Consider the following 19,052-nt stretch of genomic DNA (forward strand, 5'->3'; position numbering starts at 1 on the left):
CGCCCCTTGCCGTCCCGCCGTCGCCGACCTCGCCGCTCGCCGCCTCCGTCTAGATCTGGTCGAGGAGCGACCGGATCCGGCTCCCCCGCGCTCCGGCGAGCCCCCCCTTTCAACGCCGGCCGCCGTTTCCCGCAAGTCTGGCGACGTCTCCGGCGAGATCCGCCGTTTCCCCCGCCGCGTTGACTTTGTCCCCGTGGTAAATATCCACTGTCCTCGAGTATTTCGGTATTTTTATGCCATGTTCGTCATATCGTATCTCTGCATCCGTGGCTCCGTTTGGTGCGTGTAATATGTAAAATTGTTCGCCTCAACGAGTACACCATTTAATTCCATCGCATCATATTCATTTGAGGTCATCTTGATGCCTGAATCATCGTTGTAAGAGTGCTTCATGATGTTTTCTGCTGTCTGTTATCAGAACGAGCTCTTTTGTCATTTTTGCCATGATTGATGTGTGCATCCTATGAGGTTGATGTCTTCATGTGTTTTGATCTATGCTATGTCTTCTTTACAGAGGTGCTTACCATGTATTTTTGTGATCAATGTGGTGACTAGCACAAGCATGCAAACTAGGCATCGTGATGTTGCTGATTTTAGTCCCTGTTCTGCTGTTATTTTGATGCCATGTAAACTTGATGCTACAGAGAGATCCATGCATATTTTGAGATACTTCAGTAAGGGTGTTTTGAACATGTGGTGATTGTCTATCCATTCATGACTCTTGTTATAATTATGGAGTAGTCTAGCATGTCATTTTCGTGCTCTACTTTTGCTTCAAAATGTTTCCTGGCAGATTGTTTACATGTTATTCAATTTAGCCAAGGTTGTTGTAGTTGATCCTTGCATGCTATGGACTTATTCTTAACTTGGTTTATTTCACAAACATGTCTTCTTGATGATGCTATGCTTATCTTGTCATGCAATGACTTGTGGTGAGTGAATCGAGCATGTTAAGTAGTGTTCATGCTGTTGCTATTTTGCTAGGCTGAATCTGTTATTTCGTGATGCCATATAAACATGTTCCTACTAGTCATTCTATGCATAATCTAGAGATGTTCTATAAATATGTTTTGATCTACATGTCATCCTCTATCCATCCATGCCCCTGGTAGCATTTATAGCCTGCTGTAGCTTGTTCATATCTTGCTCCAAAGTTGCTTCATAATGTTGTTGTCAGCCTGTTAACATTAAGTTCAGTTGTTTCCATGTGTTTTCCTAGTGATCCATGCAACCTATGAACTTGCTATTGTCATGCTTAGCTTCAAAAACATGGCTTCTTACTATTGGTTGCCTTGCCATGCTATGTATTGCTCTGTAGTGAGTTGCACAAGCTCATCTTCATGCCTTCATAATTCTGTTTCTGCCATGTTTGAATCTGTAATATAACTTGCCATGTTTACATGGGTGCCATCATATTTTCTAATCATTTTTGGCTTATGGTCAGTAAGGGACTCTTGATATATGCAATTAGTAGATTCATGCCATGCCTTTTTTTGCCATTATAAGTTCCTGTAACATGTTGTTTGATAGCTCTGAACATTGCCTCGTGATGTTATTTTCTGCAAAGTCTGGAATTGTTATAACTGGCAATATTACCATGTGTGTTTGAGCATGTTCTAGTGATTTCTGGAGATAGCTCAGTGTTCATGTTTTGTTATGCTTTACCTGTAAATCATGCCCATGCCTTTTGTTTTATTTTTGAGGTCCTGTAGCATGTTGTTTTGATGCTTGCAATACGCCTAGTTGCTGTTTTGGACAGCTTGTCCTTTAAACTTATAGTGTGCATGTGTTGAACCGTTGCTCCGTTTTGAGTGTGCTCTATATGAAACTTGCTTAGAATTGCATGTAGCTTCATATTATCATGTTGCATCTATGTTTTGAGGTGTTTGCTTGATGTTTGTATGCATTTCGCATCAATGTCGTGTTTAACTTGTTTTGCTCATATCTTCTAGGCCGTAGCTCCAAACTAAATGAACTTTATATGTAACTTGACTAGAATCTCGTGTAGATCATCCTTGTGCATCTTAAATTGATGTTTAACAACTTGAACATAAGGTTTATTCAGATCTGGACCAATTTCGAGATATGCATATGAGGACTTACCGGAATTGTTATATGTTGTTACCGGCCTCATTTAAACTTGCCTTGATGTGTTGCTCTTGTTTGCATCATCTCTTGCCATGAGTAGCTTCATGTAGCTTTGTCATGCATTATGCTTGTTGTGCATCATGCCTGGTTCATGTGTGGTGTGTTTACTATGTTGTGTGCTTCTTTTCGATAGTTTCCTGTTTCGTTGCGATCGTGAGGATTCGTTCGTCTATGCTTGGTTCATCTTCGTGGCTTCATCTTCTTCATGGACTCGTTCTTCTTCCTAGCGGGATTTCAAGCAAGATGACTGCTACCCTGGATCTCACTACTATCATTGCTATGCTAGTTGTTTCGTTCTATCGCTATGCTGCGTTACCTATCTTTTGCTCATCAAGCCATCCCAAATTGCCATGAACCTCTAACCTTTGACACCTTACCTATGCAAACCATTGTTTGGCTATGTTACCGCTTTGCTCATCCCCTCTTATAGTGTTGTTAGTTGCAGGTGAAGTTGAAGATTTCTCCATGGTGGACAGGATTTTGGTTGGGATATCACAATATATCTTATATTATTAATGCATCTATATACTTGGTAAAGGGTGGAAGACTCGGCTTTATGCCTAGTGTTTTGTTCCACTCTTGCCGCCTTAGTTTCCGTCATACCGGTGTTATGTTCCCGGATTTTGCGTTCCTTACGCGGTCGGGTGATTTATGGGACCCCCTCGACAGTTTGGTTTGAATAAAACTCCTCCAGCAAGGCCCAACCTTGGTTTTACCATTTGCCTCACCACCACCTACTTTTCCCTTGGGAGTCGCTCTCTCGAGGGTCATCTTTATTATAGCCCCCCCGGGCCAGTGCTTGTCTAAGTGTTGGTCCGAACCAGAGCCACTTGCAGCGCCACCTCGGGGAAACTTGAGGGTTGGTTTTAGTTGTACGTAGTGTTCATCCGGTGTTGCCCTGAGAACGAGATATGTGCAGCTCCTATCGGGATTGTCGGCGCATGGGGCGGCTTTGCTGGTCTTGTTTTACCATTGTCGAAATGTCTTGTAAACCAGGATTCCGAGTCTGATCGGGTCTTCCTGGGAGAAGGTCTATTCCTTCGTTGATCGCGAGAGCTTGTCATGGGCTAAGTTGGGACACCCCTGCAGGGTATAATCTTTCGAAAGCCGTGCCTGCGGTTATTGGCAGATGGGAATTTGTTAATGTCCGGTTGTAGATAACTTGACACCAGATCCGAATTAAAACGCATCAACCGCGTGTGTAGCCGTGATGGTCTCTTCTCGGCGGAGTCCGGGAAGTGAACACGGCCTTTGGGTTATGTTTGACGTAAGTAGGAGTTCAGGATCACTTCTTGATCATTACTAGTTGACGACCGTTCCATTTGCTCTCGTCTCGCTCTTATTTGCGTATGTTAGCCACCATATATGCTTAGTCGCTGCTGCAACCTCACCACTTTACCCCTTCCTTTCCCTTTAAGCTTTGCTAGTCTTGATACCCATGGTAATGGGATTGCTGAGTCCTCGTGGCTCACAGATTACTACAACAACAGTTGCAGGTACAGGTTGTGCGATGATCATGACGCGAGAGCGATGCTTGCTTGCGTTGAGTTCTTCTTCTGCTTCTTCGATCAGGGATAGGTTCCAAGTCGGCAGCCTGGGCTAGCAGGGTGGATGTCGTTTGAGTTTCTGTTTGTGTTCCATCCGTAGTCGGATGATGCTCTTATGTATTGTGATGTTGTATCCGTGTGGCATTGTATGCCTGTTGTATGTATCCCCATCTATTATGTAATGTTGATGTAATGATATCCACCTTGCAAAAGCGTTTCAATATGCGGGTCTATCCTTGGTGGGACCTTCGAGTTCCTTTTGGATAGGGTCGCATATTGGGCGTGGCATGGGGTTTATATCATATTGCTTGTGTTTATCCCTCTACATCATATCATCTTTCTTAATGTGTTACTCTGTTCTTATGAACTTAATACTCTAGATGTAGGCAGGAGTCGGTCGATGTGTGGAGTAATAGTAGTAGATGCAGGCAGGAGTCGGTCTACTTGTCACGGACGTGATGCCTATATACATGATCATGCCTAGATAATCTCATAATTATTCGCTTTTCAATGAATTGCTCGACAGTAATTTGTTCACCCACCGTAATACTTATGCTATCTTGAGAGAAGCCACTAGTGAAACCTATGGCCCCCGGGTCTATATTTTATCATATAAGATTTCAATCTAATTTTATTTGCATTTTTACTTTTTGCATCTATATTATAAAATACCAAAAATATATTTATCTTATCATACTATCTCTATCAGATCTCACTTTCGCAAGTGGCCGTGAAGGGATTGACAACCCTTTTATTGTGTTGGTTGCGTGTTCTTTGCTTGTTTGCGTAGGTGCGTGGGACTTTTGAGGAGCCTCCTACTGGATTGATACCTTGGTTCTCAAAAACTGAGGGAAATACTTACACTACTATTGTTGCATCACCCTTTCCTCTTCGAGGAAAACCAACGCAAGCTCAAGACGTAGCAAGAAGGCTTTCTGGCGCCGTTGCCAGGGAGGTCTTCGCTCAAGTCAAGACATACCAAGTACCCATCACAAACTCATCTCCCTCGCATTTACATTATTTGCCATTTGCCTCTCGTTTTCCTCTCCCACAGTTCACCCTTGCCGTTTTATTTGCCCTCTCTTTCCCAATCTTCTCCTCTCTTTTTCGCTTGCCTTTTTCTGTTTGCTTGTGTGTTGGATTACTTGTTGCCATGGCACAAGATAATACCAAATTGTGTGATTTCTCCAATACCAATAATAATGATTTCCTTAGTACTCCGATTGCTCCTCTTAATGATGTCGAGTCTTGTGAAATCAATACTGCTTTGATGAATCTTGTTATGAAAGATCAATTCATCGGCCTTCCTAGTGAAGATGCCGCTAGTCGTCTAAACAACTTTGTTGATTTGTGTGATATGCAAAAGAAGAAAGATACAGATAATGATATTGTTAAATTGAAGTTATTTCCGTTTTCACTTAGAGATCGTGCTAAAGTTTGGTTTTCGTCTATACCTAAAAATAGTATCGATTCTTGGAACAAGTGCAAGGAAAGAACAGCTAGATTGCGTGCTAAGAAAGATTGCTTTGTAAAGGCATGTTCTTCTAGTTCCCATGAAAATAATGATGAAGATCTTAAAGTTATTGATGTGCCTCCTATTAGATCATTGTTTTGCAATATGAATCTTGATGATAATGGAACTGGAGATGAGTCAACTTTAGTTAGACGGCGTCCCAATAATTCAGAGTTTTTAGATCTTGATGCTAAATTTGGTAAAAGTGAGATTGGAGAGGTCATGACTTTAAATAGTATTGATCCCATAGTCTCGGATTTCAAGGAATTTGATTATGATAATTGTTCTTTAGAATGTTGTATTTCCTTGTTGCAATCCGTTGTTAATTCTCGTCAGGCTTATAGTCAAAATAATGCTTTTAACAAACATATTGTTGATGCCTTGATGCAATCTTATGATGAAAAACTTAATTTGGATGTTTCTATACCTAGAAAACTTAATGATGAGTGGGAACCTACTATAAAGATTTGAATTAAAGATCATGAGTGTTTTTCTTTGTGTGATTTGGGTGCTAGTGTTTCCATGATTCCGAAAACTTTATGCGATATTCTAGGTTTCCATGATCTTGATGATTGCTCTTTAAATTTGCACCTTGCTATTCCACCATTAAAAAGCCAATGGGAAGAATCAATGATGTTCTCATTGTTGCAAATAGAAATTTGGTGCCCGTAGATTTTATTGTTCTTGATATAGATGGCAATCTTTTTTGCCCTATTATTCTTGGTAGACCTTTCCTTAGAACGATTAGTGCGATTATTGATATAAAGGAAGGGAATATTAGATTCCAATTTACATTAAGGAAAGACATGGAGCACTTTCCAAGAAAGAAAGTCAAATTATCTTATGAATCTATCATGCGAGCTACTTATGAATTTATTGCCAAAGATGGCACTACTTAGATCTATCTCCGCTTTTATGCCTAGCTAGGGGCGTTAAACGATAGTGCTAGTTGGGAGGCAACCCAATTTTATTTGTGTTTTTTGTTTTTGTTCCTATTTAGTAATAAATTTTGCATCTACCTTCTGTTTAGATGTGTTTTTATCTTTTAATCAGTGTTTGTGCCAAGTAGAACCTATAGGATAACCTATGATGATAGTTGATTTGATTCTGCTGAAAAACAGAAACTTTGCACGCATGAATTTAGTTTTGTTAAATCACAGAAACGTGATTGTGTGTTAATTCTTTTTGCTGCTGATAAATAGACAAAGTTTCCAGAACTTCCTATTTTTGTAGGATTGTTAGAGTTCCAGAAGTTTGCGTTAGTTGCAGATTTCTACAGACTGTTCTTTTTTTGACAGATTCTGTTTTTCGTGTGTTGTTTGCTTATTTTGATGCATCTATGGCTAGTAAAATAGTTTATAAACCATAGAGAAGTTGGAATACAGTAGGTTTAACACCAAAATAAATAAAGAATGAGTTCATTACAGTACCTTATGTGGTGGTTTTGTTTTCTTTCACTAACGGAGCTCATAAGATTTCCTGTTGAGTTTTGTGTTGTGAAGTTTTCAAGTTTTGGGTAAAGCTTTGATGGACTATGGAATAAGGAGTGGCAAGAGCCTAAGCTTGGGGACACCCATGGCACCCCAAGATATTCAAGAATAGCCAAAAGCCTAAGCTTGGGGATGCCCCGGGAAGGCATCCCCTCTTTCGTCTTCGTTCATTGGTAACTTTACTTGGAGCTATATTTTTATTTGCCACATGATATGTGTTTTGCTTGGAGCGTCGTGTATTATATTAGCCTTTGCTTTTTAGTTTAACACATTCATCCTTGCTGTACACACCTTTTGGGAGAAGCCCACTTGATTAGAATTTGCTAGAATACTCTATGTGCTTCACTTATATCTTTTAGAGCATGGCGGTGGCTTAATTTTGAACAAATTGCTAGTCTCTCATGCTTCACTTATATTATTTTGAGAGTCTTTTAGAACAGCATGGTATTTGGTATGGTTACAAATTTGGTCCTAGAATGATGAGCATCCAAGTTGGGTATAAGAAAAACTATCATAGGAAGTGAATTGGATGCTATGATCAATTTGATGCTTGATAATTGTTTTGAGATATAAAGGTAGTAATGTTAGGGTCATGCTAGTGGGTAATTATGAAATTGAGAAATACTTGTGTTGAAGTTGGCAAGTCCCGTAGCATGCACGTATGGTAAAAGTTGTGTGACAAATTTGTTGCATGGGGTGCTCTTTTAATTGCCTTCCTTATGAGTGGAGGTCGGGATCGGACGATGGTTAACTCCTACCAACCCTTCCCCTAGGAGCATGCGTAGTAGTACTTTGCTTCGAGGGCAAGTAGACTTTTACAATAAGTATATGAGTTCTTTATGACTAGTGTGAGTCCATGGATATACGCACACTCATCCTTCCACTTTGCTAGCCTTTATTATACCACGCAACATTCGCTGGTATCATGCACCCATTATTTACCTTCATCAAAACAGCCACCATACCTACCTATTATGGCATTTCCATAGCCATTCCGAGATATATTGCCATGCAACTTTCCACCGTTCCATTTATTATGACACACTTCATCATTGTCATATTGCTCTTTGCATGATCATGCAGTTGACATCGTATTTGTGGCAAGGCCACCTTCATAATTTTCATACATGTCGCTCTTGATTCATTGCATATCTCAGTACACCGCCGGAGTCATTCATATAGAGTCAAATCTTGTTCTAGCTTTGAGTTGTAATTCTTGAGTCGTAAATCAATAAAAGTGTGATGATCTTCATTATTAAAGCATTGTCTCAGTGAGGAAAGGATGATGAAGACTATGATTCCCCCACAAGTTGGGATGAGACTTCGGACTTTACAAAAAAAAGAGAAGAAAAAAAGGAAGGCCAAAGAAAAAAAAAGAAAAAAAAAAGAAAAAAAATGAGAGAAAAAGAGAGAAGGGACAATGCTACTATCTATTTTCCACACTTGTGCTTCAAAGTAGCACCATGATCTTCATGATAGAGAGTCTCCTATGTTGTCACTTTCATATACTAAGTGGGAATTTTTCATTACAGAACTTAGCTTGTATATTCCAATGATGGTCTTCCTCAAAATTCCCTAGGTCTTCGTGAGCAAGCAAGTTGGATGCACACCCACTTAGTTTCTTTTGTTGAGCTTTCATATATTTATAGCACTAGTGCATCCGTTGCATGGCAATCCCTACTCACTCACATTGATATCTATTGATGGGCATCTCCATAGCCCGTTGATATGCCTAGTTGATGTGAGACTATCTTCTCCCTCTTTTTGTCCTCACAACCACCACCTTATACCACCATAGTGCTATGTCCATGGCTTGCGCTCATGTATTGCGTAAGAGTTGAAAAAGCTGAAGCGCGTTAAAAAGTATGAATCAATTGCTTGGCTGAAACCGGGGTTGTGCATGATGGGAGTATTTTGTGTAATGAAAATGAAGCATGGCCTAACTATATGTAGGGATAAGCTTTCTTTGGCTATGCTATTTTGACAGGACATGATTATTTGTTAGTATGCTTCGAAGCATTATCATTTTTATGTTTTATAAGCTTTTATCATGAATCATTTGGATCTGAACATTCATGCCACAATAAAGAAAATTACATTGAGAATTATGCTAGGTAGCATTCCACATCAAAAATTCTATTTTTTTCATTTACCTACTCGAGGACGAGCAGGAATTAAGCTTGGGGATGCTTGATACGTCTCCAACGTATCTATAATTTTTGATGGTTCCATGCTATTATATTACCCCTTTTGGATGTTTATGGGCTTTATTTTACAAATTTATATCATTTTTGGGACTAACCTACTCACCGGAGGCCCAGCCCGTATTGCTGTTTTTTTTGCCTATTTCAGTATTTTGACGAAAAGGAATATCAAACGGAGTCCAAACAGAATGTAACCTTCGGGAGCGTGATTTTTGGAATGAACGTGATCAAGAGAACTTGGAGTGCAAGTCAAGAAGCTTGCGAGGCGGCCAGGAGACAGGAGGGCGCGCCCACCCCCTCTAGGAGCGGCCCCTATCTCCTGGGCCCCACAGGCGGCCATTGACGTACTTCTTCATCCTATATATACATACGTACCCCGAAAACATCCAGGGAGCCAACGAAACACAATTTCCACCACCGTAACCTAATGTATCCGCGAGATCCCATCTTGGAGCCTTCGCCGGCGCTCCGTCGGAGGGGGAATCGACCACGGAGGGCTTCTACATCAACACCATAGCCCCTCCGATGACTTGTGAGTAGTTTACCACAGACCTTCGGGTCCATAGTTATTAGCTAGATGGCTTGTTCTCTCTTTTTGGATCTCAATACAATGTTCTCCCCCTCTCTTGTGGAGATCTATTCGATGTGAACTCTTTTTGCGGTGTGTTTGTCGAGATCCGATGAATTGTGGGTTTATGATCAAGTTTATCTATGAGAAATATTTGAATCTCCTCTGAATTCTTTTATGTATGATTGAGTTATCTTTGCAAGTCCCTCCGAATTATCAGTTTGGTTTGGCCTACTAGATTGATCTTTCTTGCCATGGTAGAAGTGCTTAGCTTTGGGTTCAATCTTGCGGTGTCCTTTCCCAGTGACAGCAGGGGCATCAAGGCACGTATTGTATTGTTGCCATCGAGGATAAAAAGATGGGGTTTATATCATATTGCTTGAGTTTATCCCTCTACATCATGTCATTTTTCTTAATGCGTTACTCTGTTCTTATGAACTTAATACTCTAGATGCAGGCAGGAGTCGGTCGATGTTGGAGTAATAGTAGTGGATGCAGGCAGGAGTCGGTCTACTTGTCACGGACGTGATGCCTATATACATGATCAAGCCTAGATAATCTCATAATTATTCGCTTTTCTATCAATTGCTCGACAGTAATTTGTTCACCCACCATAATACTTATGCTATCTTGAGAGAAGCCACTAGTGAAACCTATGGCCCGGGTCTATATTTTATCATGTAAGCTTTCAATCTACTTTTATTTGCATCTTTACCTTTTGCATCTATATTATAAAATACCAAAAATATATTTATCTTATCATACTATCTCTATCAGATCTCACTTCCGCAAGTGGCCGTGAAGCGATTGACAACCCCTTTATTGCGTTGGTTGCGAGTTTTTTGTTTGTTTTTGTAGGTGCGTGGGACTTTTGAGGATCCTCCTACTGGATTGATGCATTGGTTCTCGAAGCTGAGGGAAATACTTACGCTACTATTGTTGCATCACTCTTTCCTCTTCAAGGAAAACCAACGCAAGCTCAAGACATAGCAGTCATTATTCCAAGCTGTCAGATTTTCAAAGGACCAAGCCTCCCAGTTTCAGTCAGGTTATTGACCCCTTGGACGCAGACGATTGGTTGCGAACTATTGAGAAGAAACTTGGGATTGCTCGAAATGAAGAAGGAGATAAGGTTCCATTTGCAACTCATTATCTTGAAGGCGCTGTTGCCATATGTTGGGAAAATGAAAAAGCCATGTGGCCTGCTGATGAAGAAATCACCTGGTCAAAATTCAAGGAACAATTCCGGAAATATCATATCCCTACTGGAATTATGAAGACTAAGCAGTGTGAATTTCTCGTGCTCCTCCAAGGAAATCAGTCTGTGGATGAATATTTGCAAAAATTCAATCATCTGTCACGTTACTCCCTATATGATGTGGCTACTGAAGAAAGAAAGATTGACATATTTCTTGGTGGATTAAACCCGCAACTCCGGTGTACTCTCAGTATGTTTGATTTCCCGGATTTCCAAACTCTAGTGAACAAAGCTCTCATTGTTGAAAGGGATCACAAGCTTGTATCGGATAATAGGTCTGCTAACAATGATCACAAGCGCAAGTTTGAGCCAAGGAAGGAAGCAGAACCAGTGCAGAAGGCTCGTACCTGGCAGCAGACTCAGGTGGAATACAAGCCCAATTGGCAACAAAATGTTAACAAGACCACCACTCAAGTCAAGAATGTCATGACCAACCCAGTGCAAGAGGACGATCAGCGCAATAATTATTGCTTCAATTGTGGGCAAACCGGACATTATGCCATACTTTGCCACAAGAACAACAAGGCGAATGCTCTATTCAGGTCACAAGTCAATTTTATGGAGTCATACCCGAACCAGCAAAACATCACTGGGCACGTTCGTCACCTCTCCGCCGATGAAGACCAAGAGAACCCCGAAGTCGTCATTGGTATATTTTCTGTTAATAACATACCTGCAGTGATTTTATTTGACTCTGGGGCTTCCTACTCTTTTATTTCTAGGAGTTTTGTTGCCCAAAACAAATTTCCTTGTTCGCTTTTAGGCAAGAATATGCTGGTACAAACCCCGGGATCCTTAATCAGGAGCAATCTGGTCTACTGTAATCTGGAAGTCAATGTCAACGGAGTCTGTTTTCCAACTTCTTTGGTAATTGTTGAGTCTGCTAAGTTGGATGTTATCTTGGGTATGAATTGGCTGACTCAATACCAAGTATGCATAAATTGTGCGACCCGAGAAGTCACTTTGACCAGTCAGAAGGGGCAGACTACCAAATTCTATGCTCGGAGAAGCATACGCAAGAAAGAAATGGTCTTCACCGCTGTGGCTAAATTGGAATTAATTCCTGTGGTCAGTGAGTTTCCTGATGTATTTCCAAAAGAACTGCCAGGCATGCCACCAGATCGAGAGCTTGAGTTTGCAATAGATCTTGTGCACGGAACCGCACCATTATACAAGAAGTATTACCGGATGCCCTCGTCAGAGTTAGTGGAGCTAAAGAAACATCTTGATGAGATGCTCCGAAAGGATATATCTATCCCAGCTCTTCACCATGGGGATCACCTGCTATCTTCGTGGACAAAAAGGATGGCAGCCTCTGCATGTGTGTGGATTACCGTCAGCTGAATGATGTCACAATCAAAAATAAATATCCGTTGCCCAGGATTGATGACTTGTTTGATAATCTCAGTGGGGCCAAGGTATTTTCCAAGATTGTTTTGCGGACTGGATATCATCAGCTCAAGATTAAATAGGAAGATATTCCTAAGACCGCATTCACCACTTGATACGGTCTTTATGAATATATGGTTATGTCCTTTGGTCTCACCAACGCCCCTGCCTTCTTCATGCATATGATGAACAAAGTATTCATGGACTTCCTCGATAAGTTCGTGGTAGTATTCATCGATGATATACTTATTCACTCAAGAAGTGAAGAAGAGCACAAAGAACACCTCCGAGCAGTGTTACAACGACTCCGTGAACATCAGTTATACCCCAAATTCAGTAAATGTGAGTTTTGGATCAAGCAAGTTGGATTTCTTGGACATGTGCTATCTGCTGAAGGTATAGCCGTGGACCCAATTAAAGTAAAGGATGTACTCGATTGGTTGCCTCCCACAACCGTATCTCAGATCCGAAGTTTTCTTGGATTAGCCAGATATTACTGTCGTTTCATTGAAGGTTTCTCCAAGATTGCTAAACCCATGGTGGAGCTACTCCAAAAGGATAAGAAGTTTGAATGGACTGAGGACTGTGACAAGAGTTTCAATGAGCTAAAGGTACGGCTGACGACCGCACCTGTGTTGACTCTTCCGGATATCTACCACAGTTTTGATGTGTACTATGATGCCTCCAGAGAAGGACTTGGATGCGTACTTATGCAAGACGGCAAGGTAGTAGCCTATGCATCGCTACAGCTACGACCTCACGAGGGAAATTATCCTACTCATGATTTGGAGTTGGCCGCGGTGGTTCATGCTTAAAAAATTGGGAGACACTATCTCATTGGGAAGAGGTGTCAATTTTTTACAGATCACAAAAGTCTCAAGTATATATTTACTCAGCCAGATTTAAATCTCCATCAACAAAGATGGCTTGATTTAGTCAAGGATTATGACCTTGGAATAAATTACCACCCGGGTAAAGCCAACATGATTGCCTATGCACTCAGTCGAAAGCATGTCAGCCTAAATTTCATACTGGAATCCTTGCCTCCTGAACTTCAAGAGGATATTGCTCAACTCAATCTGGTCATAGTTAATGCTGGTCTTGCTAATATTTTGGAAGTTACTCCCACACTTGACGAAGAGATCCGCAAGGCCCAGCCAGATGACACCGATCTGCAGAAACGTGCCAAGAATTTGGTAGCATGACAAACTTCAGATTTCTCGAAGGGTCCATTCGGTACCCTTCGCTTCTGTGGGAGGATTTTTGTACCCAATCAAGCGGATTTGAAGCACAAAATCCTGTCAGAAGGACATGAATCCTCATATTCTATTCATCCTAGAGGTACGAAAATGTATGAAGACCTTCGAAAAATATTCTGGTGGGATGGAATGAAGAAAGACATTGCCTATTTGTGGCCTGTTGCGACATATGCAACAAAGTGATGGCAGAGCATCAGAAGCCAGCCAGACTTCTCCAACCGCTGCCAGTGTCACAATGGAAATGGGATGATGTCTGCATGGATTTCATCACAGGGCTCCCTAAGACTCATCGAGGCAATGATGCAATCTGGGTCATAGTGGACACCTTAACCAAGGTTGCTCACTTTATCCTGATCAGAACCACATATCGAGCGGATCAACTTGCATAGCTGTATATATCCAGAATAGTCAGTCTGCATGGAGTACCCCGAACCATCACTTCTGACCGAGGTTCACTTTTTACCTCCGCTTTTTGGTCGCGTCTCCATCAAGCCTTGGGGACAGCACTGAAATACAATACCACTTATCATCCTCAGACTGATGGACAAACAGGGTAGGTAAACCAAATACTCGAAGATATGCTCCGAGCCTGTGCTTTGGCCCAAGGAAATAAATGGGAAGACTGTCTGCCGTATGCTGAGTTCTCATATAACAACAGCTTCCAGGCCAGTTTAAAGATGTCACCATATAGGCTTTGTATGGCCGTAAGTGCCGCACTCCATTAAATTGGTCTCAAACCGGAGATAGCCGTATTTTCGGAACATATCTCATGATGGAAGCCAAGAAACAAGTCAAGGAAATCAGAGACAGATTGCAATTGGCCAAATCTCGTCAGAAGAGTTATTATGATGCAAAGCACCGACAGATCAGTTTTGAACCCGGAGAACATGTATACCTCCGAGTCACTCCAATGAAAGGAATCAAGAGATTCCAGACTCGTGGAAATTTGCACCCAGATTCATTCGTCCATTTCCAGTTATGTCCTGAGTGGGCACTATTGCATATCAGTTGGAACTACCCCTGAATTGTCAGACGTGCACAACGTGTTTCATGTTTCGCAATTGAGGCGATGCATATCGCTACCTGAGAAAAAGACTGATATGACGGAAATAGAGCTGGCAAAGGATTTAACATACGAAGAGAGGCCGGTTAGAATTTTGGATCAGATGGAAAGGGTCACTCGTAGTAAAGCAAGGAAGTTCTACAAAGTTCAGTGGGAAAATCATACCGAGTCAGAATCAACTTGGGAACGGGAAGAATTTCTAAAGGCACATTATCTAGAATGGTTTTCCCAAGCAACTAAATCTCGAGGACGAGATTCATTCTAACTGGGGAAGGTTTGTGACAGCCTGGTTTTATCCTTCTCTTCTTTGCCTCATTTTCAGTTGGTTTGAATTTGAAATTTGGAGTTTTTGAATCTTTTCATATGGACTTAACCACTTGAGTACCCCTTGGCTTTCACCCAAGTGCATCATTTCCCTCTCTAACCATCTTTCCCTCTGTGGTTAAACCCAAAATAATATTTGGAATATTTTTCTTTAATGAAAAATATTCATTTTCCCCTCTTAAACCCTAGCTAGCTCAATGTGCTCGAAAGCAACCCCAATTTTTCTTGTCCATAAAATTCTGAGAAAAATCCCAATTATTCTTTGAACCCTAGGCCACCTTTCTGAGCAAAACTATTTCATCACTTTTTGTAATATTTTTGCTACAAAAAATATTTTCTGTTCGAGACAGAAATGGTAGTTTCTAAAGCAACTACCATTTTACTTGCTCCATTGTAGCTGGTTTTTCTTGTGCATCGTCACGTTAGTAGATGGTTGCTAGCCTCCAAAGCCCAGCCCTAAACTCCCAGTGGTTTGCCACAGTAAGCTCTCAAAGTTACTATCCAGAAACTTACCTGGAGTGTAAAATCATTTCTACTGCACCAGAGACCAAACCCAAGCGTGGTAACATTCAAAACTACTACGAACAACACGCGAGACATGAAGTTTGGGCTTAGGTAGGCCTGAGGTCATAGTTCACGCGGTGACCGCGTTCGTCCAGGCGTGCTGGCATGCAAACGACGTGCTCTGGGTGCCGCCGAGCGCTCTGTTGCGTGCGTGCTCACTGCCCCGCCTGCCTGAGCGTGCCAAACCGCGCCACCATCATCATCCGACCCCCCTTAACTCCCCCCTACCGCTCACCGATGCCGAAGCTCGCCGCAGCAAGCACGGGCATGGTCCGGCCAACGCAACAGTGCGGTGCGCACTTTGCTCGTCGCCTGCCTGTCGCCCCTGTGCTCGTCCCCGTTCGCCAACAGTCCCTGCGTGTGCTGCGTCTTCTTATCCCCCTCTCACTGACACCGTTCGTCGCCGGGTGCCGCGGCCAGGTGTCCACTGGCAGAGCCCGAACCCCCCTCGATGCTCGGCTATAAATAGGGCCATTCCCAGCCTCCTCGAGCACCATCCACCACTCCCACACACTCGATAAGCGCATAGAAAGCCGTAGCCCGGCCGGGCAGGCCATGGGCCGCCGTCCTCGAGCTCGAGCTCGCCGGCGATCCCCTCGGGTCGTCTCCACAGCTCCAGCCCCTCCCAGGCTAGGGCAAACCTTCAAGGGCCTCCGCCACTCTCCGGTGGTGCCGTTCTGCCTGGTTGGAGCCCCTGGAGTTGCCTCTGGTCATCGTCGTCTTCGTGTCAGGCGACCTTCGCTCTCTGCCTCCACTGGAGAGGCTGATTCCGGCGTCGTCCGACCACCCCTAGCCACTCTACGGGTACGGGCAGGTGCGCCTCTGTCTCCTCTCTCGATCCCTCCCTCTCGTTTTGGACAAGGAACCCTCGATGCCGGCATGCGCTCCGGCGAAGCCGCACCATCCTCTGTTTCCCTCTCTCTCTCTCCCCCTCACCCGACTAGCGGCGCCCGCTAGTCAGCCACTCAGTACACGCGCGAAGAGGTACGAGTGGTGGCGCCCCGAGGCTTTACGCTTTCGATGTCACCCCCAGTCTGTTTATTTAAATTCAAATTTTAATTAAATCCAGAGAGCTTCAAATGGCCAAAACTTTTTAACCATAAGTCCAAATGAAATGATTCTTTTTGCGTTGTGTTCTTTGTCCAAAAATCTAGCAGCTCACCAAAGATGGGATTTTTCCCTGCTGTCTAGATTTTCTGGTGAATTTCATAAGGTTTCTTGATATATTCTTCTTGTGTTTAAATTTATTTTCAGAGGGTGAGGCTTGTCTTGAGGATCACCAGGAGGCTTGTGAACCTCATCTGCACTAAGGCAAGCCACAACAACATTTTCATGGTGCCATTTCAATATTTGTGATTTTCTTACTTGAACAAATGATTTAATCCATGCATTTAAATCATTATTATGTTATTTATGTTCTGTTAATTGCTTGTTTTAGTTAATATGCTTGAGTTACAGAAAGTTTGAAGTGAACTTAGTTGGTAAAGAAAGTACAATATATTTTTGGGTGATGAAAGAATAATATGGTTATGGATATAAATAATTAGCGGAGTTATTTTCTTGCATGAGTAAAAATGATAAATTTGCTAGAAAGGATTCTGTTTAAAGTGAGGTTTAATCTTAACCAGAGAAGTGTCATGAGTTGTTGATGCTTATGCTTAGTGTGGATATAGTTGACTCAGTCATTTCCGTTGATATGTGATGTATACATTAGTGTTGCATGTCATGGCATTATGACACCGGTTATTTTCACTTTAAGTTGAACCTGATGATGATAACTCAACTGGAATATATCATTGACCGGGTCATGGTGCCACTGAAATGAGTCTTTCCCAGTGCAACCACATTTTCCTTTATGGGAAGGCCTTTATTCGATCCGTTGTCATGCCTCTGGTCGGTCCCTCCAACTAGGGAAGGTTATGGGCGTGCGCTACCCTAGCCCGGTAAGCAGACATAACCTTGTGTGCCCGTTGTTGAGTTTATGGTACCGGGTCCCCATGTGGGATCGTTTATGTTTTGGCCACGACGGTGGTCGTTGTGTCCTTGGTAGACACGGGGCCACCCAGGACTAGCCCGATGGGGAGTGAGTTGGAGTGGCTGGGAGAGTGTCATGGCAATGGAGGGGTTATGTCGGAATGTTGTTGGTCCACCCAAATGGGAGTGCGAGTCCATGGGTTCCGTGGTGTGGGTCCAGTGCGCTACCTCTGTAGAGTGTATTAATCTATCGATAGCCGACTCCACGGTTACTGACACACTCGAAAGTAGGTCAAGCCATGGGTCAACGTTTAATAAATTTTGCACACTAAGTTATGAACTTTGCACTGTTGATGATGATAGAAAGGTCATCTTGTTGTTTGGGACCAAGTGTTGGTCGTGGTTGTGATCGCCAGAAGGATCACTGTTTGAGACCAAATATTGGTCGTGGTTGTTATCGCCGGAAGGATCACGAGATGTCTCTAGTTGATACCTTGAGGTTGGTACATTTGTGATCCAAGAGCGATCACGGTTGATAAGCTAGTCCGAGGGACTTTTATCACAAGAGCATGATCACAGCATGTTGGACATATTGTTGCATTATGATGAATTGGTTAATTATCATGATATTGTTTGTCATTATGTTTATGCTTGTTGTGAGCTTGCAAGTACATTCAATGTACTGACCTGGCGTGTCATGCCAAATTTAAGGAAAGTCTCGTTGGAAAGGAGTGTTGTCCGAGTCTAGATCGTGTCCACATCGGTGTCCTTGTGCTATGGAGTTCCGCTACGACATTGTTCTGCCGCCGTGTAGTTTTCATGATCGAGGCCCCTTTATGTTCACTAAATAATGTACATATTGTTCAGCCGCACCGTGTGTGCCGCTTGGCCTCGCCAGCTGTTGTAATATAAACTCTGATACGCTAGCATCAATAAAGCGGTTGTTTTCTGCACCAAGATGTTGTGTGTTGCCAGAAGACAAGGTCTCTGGGCTGGTAATGCATGGTAAACCGGTTGCTTTGACCCGGGGTGCCACAATTTCTTTATCGTATTGTCTACGTTTTTTCTTATTCATGATGCTGCAATTATTTTACTGTATATATATCCTGTCTTCGCTCCATGAAAAGTAAATTGGCCAAACCATAAAATTACGGTACATGATCGGGCTGTGATGCAAATCACTATGTATGGGCCGCATCATTGGCCCAATCATCTTGGTTCGTTAACAGGACTAAATGTAAACTGGCCCACTAGTAGTTTCGGGCCTTTGATAGGCCGAGTAAACAGACGACCCTATTTTGGCAAGAAAATTCAATGGGCTTTTAGTAGGCTGAAAAGTAGTTTGGGCATAAAACGTGCCGAATAGCTCACGGGCCAACAGCAGTCCAAAAGAGACCCCGGCCCATGATTGTGCCAATCATATCACGGGCCGTTAACAAGCCAAATTGTCTTAGTTCTTGTTTGGCCCAATCAAATTATCGGCTGTGAGCAGGCCAGATGCAGGCCGAAATGACAGGCATTTAATAGGCTGAAATGTTAAACGGGCCTTTAACAACCCGAAACTTATATTAGGTCGTACTATTAAATGGGCCTTTAGCAAACAGAAATCATAATCGGGCCTCAAGTGGGCCCAAAAGCACATAGTCCAGTTGACGGGCCGAATCTGATAGGGCCATAATTTAGCTCAAAGAATGAAAGGCTCTTAAAGGGTCGGATCTGATATGGGCCGTATATGGCCTAGAACGTGGTAG

The sequence above is a fragment of the Triticum aestivum genome, chromosome 4B, assembly GCF_018294505.1.
Source record: "Triticum aestivum cultivar Chinese Spring chromosome 4B, IWGSC CS RefSeq v2.1, whole genome shotgun sequence".
Lineage (NCBI taxonomy): Eukaryota > Viridiplantae > Streptophyta > Magnoliopsida > Poales > Poaceae > Triticum > Triticum aestivum.